The 7,590-nt window shown below is 30.2% G+C and overlaps 1 long non-coding RNA gene across 1 annotated transcript; it reads left to right on the plus strand.

Annotated features, from left to right (window-relative positions):
• The first annotated feature begins 5,985 nt into the window (after positions 1-5,985).
• LOC129743962 (uncharacterized) lies at positions 5,986-6,503 on the plus strand. The gene is made up of 3 exons (XR_008736756.1): positions 5,986-6,076; positions 6,171-6,310; positions 6,377-6,503. It is a non-coding gene; the product is annotated as an uncharacterized LOC129743962 (long non-coding RNA).
• Positions 6,504-7,590: the final 1,087 nt, after the last annotated feature.

Genomic DNA, 7,590 nt, shown 5'->3' on the forward strand with positions numbered 1-7,590 from the left:
AGTGTATAAAAATCGGTTCAGTAGTTTTGATTTTACCTCCAAACCAGTAATCCGGTTCTTTATGACCCTAACCGGCTGATTGTTCATTTTTTGCTGGGTAACTTTGGCAGCTCTATTCAAAAATATAAAAATCAGAAATTGTAGAGCTTCTCATTTTAGAAAAAGTCAGGCAATTTCATGCATCTAGCTTTAACCGTTCCTGAGATATCGTATTGAAACGGTACATTTCGGGTCATGAAGACCCTAACCTCAAAGGAAGGTTAAATGTGCTTTCGTTTCTTTTTCGTTTTCAAGCCTTAACATAGTTCAGAAGTGACAGACGAAACGTGAAAGTATCTCGTTTGCTGAACGCAGGGACTTCCACAGCCTTGTGGAATTCCCCATGGGAAATCTTTTTTATTTCATTTTTGATAAGCATATGGGCTGGTTTAAAGACAAAATAAAAAATTATTAGGCCTGACCCATGACTTCAATAATGCACCATCATAGCTTACAGCTAAGCATTAGTAGCGGGAAAACGTGATATTTTTCTTTCACCGTACACTTCAGAGTAGTGGATAGTATCAAAACATAACTTATAAAAAATTGACTACTTTTTCCATTTTTCTACGCTTAAAAAATTGAAAATGAATATTCATCGAAGATTTGAAAATAACAATAAACAATTCAATGCAACAAAACTCCCGAAATGCGGGTTTTGGTAAAACTGTATAGCATTACAAAGTTAATTCAAAAATAAAGTTTTTCAGCAATACTCAATTTTCGCGAAGACCGCCTGTTATCAGGGCTCCTGATTTTTTTCCGTTGGTTTTTCCCAATTTATTTAAATATGCTACTCAGTCAAATTTTAAAACCCAGAAAAGAATCTTGGTTGAAAATTTGTGTAGTCTTTAACAAAATTTAAAAAAATAAGTTCAAAAATTATGGAATAAAAAAACTATTTTTTTTTTTGAATTTTGACTTTATGTTTATTCATCAATTTAAGTCTTGGGGAGATTGATTTAAATCAATACTGAGAAATTTAAGAAATTTCAAGCACCATATCACCAACACTAGGAGTGATATGTAAAGTCTGATTAAAGAAATACCAAAATCTTTAGTGATTTAGGATGACAAAATCTTCTACACTAAGTTTTTGAAACATACGTTTTTAAAATGATATTCCCCTCTTATAACTTTAATTAGCAGGTTCAATGTGGAGAAGGCATAAAAATATATAAGCTATAGACAATTCAACCGAAAAGATACTAAAATCAAGAAAAGCTAAAATGCAACGATTTGAGCAACCTTTGATCTGACGAATGGCATAATTGATAAACAAAGTTTGGAGGAAGGAAATGCGGTTAAATTTTAATTTCGTTAATCGATCATTCATTCACTTATTTATATCTTACTAGCTGACCCGGCAAACTTCGTTAAGCCTTTGATTGTCGCAAAAATAATGAACATGTAAATAAGCAGAAAATAGGTAAATAATTGTTTACGCTCGTGAAACGCTCATGATTGTTATCTTCAAACGGAGTGAATCGACACAGTTTTTTTTGACTATTTTCGTAATACTTCTGTCATATTATGGTAGTGCCTACCTCCAGGGGCAAAAAAATTCGAAGAAGATTGACTTCCAACAAAACTGGAAAGCGAATATCTTCTGGGATAAAGTTAAAAATCTTTTTTCTTTCGTTTTACATTTCTTTTTCATTTACAGAGGATTCTTGATACTGATATGTTCAATTTCTATTAACCCTAAGATAAGTGCCAAAAAGTGTTTTGTTGAAATGTGTCGTCATTTTAAGCAGTTTTGATCAACTGTCTTTCCTTTTTCGCCAAAACCATGTTTGAAATTTTCTTTATCGTATAGGTACCAAACTTGTAGAAATGGCACAACACTTTTCATGGTATGAAATTTCGCGATTTTTTTTATGCTGCAAATATATAAATATCAACAAATTTTCATATACCATTCTGTTTTTCGTTATCTTTCATGCATTTGATATGTTCTCAATATTAGATATTCTCCTCTTAATTTTTGAAATCATCTTTTTTATATCGACTTTAACTTTATCATATTTATCGAGAAATGGATGCTTAAGCACTGAACAAAGAAAATTAGAACATCAAATATATCTGTATGTACATGGAATTTTTATTCACAGCAATTTCAAATCAAACGGTTATGAAATCTTTTTTTTTGGGATCTTGAATTCAAAATCAGAAATGAAATTCAATAAAGTCATTGCAAATCTAATTCAGATTTCATTATCTCTGTTTTGGATCTTGAATCATGTTTTCGTCGAGACTAAAATTTTTATTTTCAAGCTTCTTGTATTTGAAGATGTTATTGAACCAATTATCTTTTCTTGATTTCTGATACTGAGTGTTAGATCAAATTATGAATTTTATTTTTACAAAGTCAACCATATTTATATCCTTAATTTTGTTTAGTTTTTTAGCACCTTAGTATGAAAGGAAGAAGTGGATAGTATCTAACATTTCCTTGGTTTTCTGATGAAATTCACATAGAATTACAAAGTTAATATCATTCTATTCTCGAACTAACTCATTACATTCTTGACGTTTACAAAAACCAAGTAAATCAATTTATGGTCGTCTTTTTCTATTAATTAAAAAATATACGTTCTCTTGATGTCATACCATAAATATGAACAGAAGATTCTGTAATGGAATATTTCATTGTTATCTGTTGGATATGTCAAAAATTCTACAGTCATACGTAGAATATTATTTTTCTTGAATAATATGACAGTCTTTCATTTTACCGGAAAATAAACAAAACAAAATAACGGAGTAAATAAAAGGGATCAGAATTTTTCCCGCGCGAATCCTATCTCCATGCCGGCTTATTGCGTTCTTTTTTTTTCACCCCATACGGAAGGTGAACAATTACATCCAAGTATCCATTTTACTGGTGCCACGTGAAAAGTACACTTGCAATGAAAATTGGCGCCAAAACTTCCTATAGAGAGATGGATGCACATCAGTAAGCCTTGATTGTTTTTGGCGCCTTCCTACTCTGGGTGATTCCAATGAAAAAAAAATGAAATCGGGTGCCATGACTTTTATTTGATACGAATAAAAACTAAAAATTAATTTTCAAATTCCACAAAAACATTTTCGAAATTATCTCTCCGTTGTGTTATTCTTCGCGTGAAGACGAACACAACAAAAAAAATCGCATGCAAATCGGATGATCCAGTGAAGAGTTTTGCGTGTTCGCACATTTCTGCATGGGCTGTCTCTCTCCCTGTTTTATATATATAGATGTACAAACTAGATATCAAGTCCTACCGGGAGACAAGGCGAATTTTTTCGCATGTTTTTCAACATTAATTTTCATCTTGTCTAGTCCCTCAAACTAACTAATTTATTAAATGTTTTTTTTTTTTGTATTTTTGAGATTTTTTTTTAATATTTTAGCACTGTTCCTTAGTCAGCCTTCCTTTTGAGTGGATAAAATCCAGAATTATAGTTCAATATACAAAAAAGTTACGCTAACTTTTGGTTAGCGAAATTATTTTCTTCCGGTAACTTAAGAACGCTTAATCTAGCAAGTTTCAATTTGGTATATAGCCATCATTCCTATTCAAAAACTCCTATCTGATAATGTATTTTAAAATTGCTGAAGATTGATTTGAACAGAAAATTGATCTTTTTTGCTAGAGTCGTCATAAACTGAGTTTTTTTTCGATTTGTGTTTATCTCTGTATTTAATACATTGAAGTTTTCTTTAAGCATGATCGTCAGAATAGAAAAATTGAAAAATGAATTGGACAAAATCAGAACATTTAAAAAATAATGAAAATAAACTTAATTTTTAATTTTTTTTCATTATTTCAAATGTCATTTTTTCGGACTTTGTACTAAATACACTAATTGAATCTTATTGTGAATTGACAGAGCTGAGTTTGACAAATATTGAACAATTCAGGAAAAGTCACTATTGATCTCATTTTACAGCAACACTTTTCTAATCAATATAATGTTTGAAAACGTCTTTTAAATTAGTGTCATCATTATCTTTTTTTTCAATTTTCAGTTAGGGATTGGCGAATTGCACTATAAATTAGGAAATTAAAAAAAAAAGAATTTAAACTGTCATGTTTTTGGATTACTTTTCTCTTAGCATTTGAAACCTTGAATGAAGGCAAATATATTTTGAGTATTTGGAATAAAATTTCAAAACGATCACATATTATTTAAAATTTTTGTTTATGATCGTAAGAAAAGAAACTGTAATCCAAACAATTCAATTTAATTCTGAATATTATTGTTAATTTATATCAATATTTTGGATTTGGCTTTATGAATCTGGATTTTCAGTTATATTTGACCGTAAATTTAAAAGCTGATTTTTTTATCTTGATTTTATTTTTGATGATCGAGTTCAAGTGTTTATATTCTTAAACTCAGTTGTGCTTGATAGTTTGTTTTTTTGATCTGATATCTGGTACGAAGCTTTTTTTTTGTATTTTTGGCTATTGGTTCAGATTTTTCTCTATACTTAAATGTTTCGAAATTTTAGGTGACATGCTTTTACTTAAATGTTAAATTTTTATATTCTTTCAAGTTTGATGATATTTTTGATTACGATCCTTTTTTCTGACTTTTGAAACTGAGAGTTTGATCCAATATCAAGTTAAAGTCCTATATAGCTGAACTTTGGAAAAGTTCCTTTTACCCACTGAGCATAAAAGGTAGTGTGCATTCTCCTGATCCTCCAATCCGTTCTTATGATAGTGATGCACTTTACTTGAAATCACAAAATTGATAACATTCAATTCTCAAACTGACTGGATAAATTCCTAACATCTTTTTAAAATCTACCAAAAATAAATAAAGGTGATTTTTTATCAGTTAAGGCTATGATCATTTAGTATCCGGGCACTTTATTTCGGTGATAGCTACGTTATTAGAGCTCGGATATGAAAAACTCTAGCAGCGTTGCCATATCCCAGTCAATTATTATTCTACCTGACTTTTTTTAAACGTGTATTTATGGCAGCTAACTGACAATTCAACGGCCGAATTTCTTAGTATTTGTGAGATAAATTGAAATCTGTCACACAGACATCTACACTTAATGTTGTTTATGCTTATGCTACACAAATAAGATGAACCATCCTTCAAATTGTTCATCTTGTTCATGTGTTCTCTGCAAGTATGAGTGGCTTCCTGGCGGCCATAATGCCAAATTAAAAAAAATCATGGCTGCGGCAGTGACTCCAGTACAATTTTTTTTTTTCAAATTCACAAAAAAATTGAATTTGGATTACATTTCCATTGGTTTAAAAACATGTTTTTATGTCAATTTATGTCAATTTATGAAAGAAAATCCATTAATGAAGACAAACACGTAAGATAGCACAATAGGATTGAAATTTGTATTACTATCAATATTTTAATTTCGATTAAATTTTTAAATTTAAAGCTCTTCCTTTGAGTTATAAATTAAAGAGGTACGAAAAAAATGGTTAACGAAATTTATGATTTTTAAATTATAATGATGAAAAAATGACACGTTTTATACTAATTTAACATATATATTGCATATTGTAAAAGTGTGCTAGAATAAATTTTATTTTATTAAATAAAAAAACTTGAAGTTCTTATACATGCATAAACCAGATTGTAACCCGTTTAAACCCGTTATAAATTATCACTTTTCAATGAACAATTCTTCAGTTTTTGGCAACAATAAACAATTTTCAACTACTTTAAAACAAATTTCTTGGAAGTTCTAAAATATTGTTAACTTTATAAACAACACAAATAAAACTTGTATGTTTTCGTGTGATATCAAATTTCCAACATGATTTGAAAATGTATCACAACTGTTGCTGAAGATAAGAATTAATTCTGATAAAAATTTAATTTCATTTCAAATTGAACGATTTAAGATTTCAAATTTCAAATAAATTCAAAAGTTGAAAAATTTAAGCTTTCTTTTCTATCTATTCCAAACTGGCAACGCTGTATCAAAAGAAAACAACATCATCGAATTGAAAAAACATGGCGAAAGAAAAGATCGTCCGCTTGCTGAAGGAGAAAAATATGACAGGTAAGCTTATTTTTCATCGATTAAAATTTACGGTAACATGAAAGTCATGTAAAAATTCAATATCGAGGCTCATTTTTTCCTTAAATCTTTTCAGTTGCGCGTTCAATACTGCACCAGAACATCGATCCCAGCCATATTAAGTATGTTGGCGGATTACGGACGATGGATGATTGCAGCAAAAAGTTAGTCCTGGCAGTTAACGATATCAACATTTTCCAGAATGCAGGAAAGCAGGTAAGCAATGAAGTTCATCAAACAGCAAGTTTTGCTGATAACAGTTTTATTTTTCATAACTTTCAGAGGAAGAAATTACAGCACAGGTTCCAGTAGAAACATGAACATCGAGCAGTATTCCACGGTCACGCAGCAACAACCCGCAGGTACGCCATTGAATCATATAGTGTTTTAATTATTTGTGAAAGTGAGTGAAATTTTATAAAAATGTAATAAAAATGTAGTAAATAAAAATCTTTTTTGAAAATTTCTTCTTCTTTTCTTATTTTTTTCGTCTGAAAACACATTGATTTTGGTACAGGTTTTGCGTTCACCTAAACATGCACATAAGGTAGTCGTTCACTCATACATTTACACATGGTCGTCGTTCATTCCAAACGTCATTCTATATCGGGAAATTAATTCCAAGTAGAAACGGTTGGGCCATTTTCTACTTAGCTGCCTGCAGAAATTCTACTAGAATTTTACTAGAAAGGCTACTAGAATTCTAGTAGCCCTAGTAGATTTTTTATTAAGGGGGATAGGGACAATCATATCCAAGTATCCATTTTACTGGTGCCACGTGGAAAGTACGCTGGCAATGAAAATGGGCGCCAAAACTTCCTATAGATAGATGCATGAACATGAGTCGATTCACGATGACGTATGTTCCTTTTTGTGGTAACAATTCGGATAGGTCACCGAGCCATGCAACTGAAAAAGAAAATACGACAATTAACAATTGATTTATAGATACACAAATATTATTCACTTACCTTTATTCCTAATACGTCCAACCTCTTTGAAATCACAGCAAAATCGCTCTTCTCGTTCAGTCGCCATTCTGTTTCAAAATGATTTTTGTTTCAGATCCAGTGATGCCAATCGTGATTGCTTTCCAAAAATAATAGTTCTACAAGTTTTATTTGTTTTAAATTTCTTTCTTGTTTTATTTCATCATCAATTATTAACAATTTATACTTATTATAAATGAATTTTCCTTTACAATGAATCATAAATATTTAAAATTAAATAATGAAGAGCATATAATTAGCAATGGATCATCAAATCGAGCATAAAATCGATATCGATATATATTAAATATATTTTGTAAACCATCATTATACGAAAGCTAAATTTGTCAATTGAAAATCAAAACTTTATTAACTATTCACGATTTATTGATTTATATTCAAGCCCTTGGCTTAATTGACATTGTTGACCAAACCTGCCACGTTTGATGAGATTTATTAAAAACATGTTCTCTAAACTAAGTTACCTTTAATTTATGCTAATGGATG

This window comes from Uranotaenia lowii, chromosome 2 (assembly GCF_029784155.1).
Source record: "Uranotaenia lowii strain MFRU-FL chromosome 2, ASM2978415v1, whole genome shotgun sequence".
NCBI lineage: Eukaryota > Metazoa > Arthropoda > Insecta > Diptera > Culicidae > Uranotaenia > Uranotaenia lowii.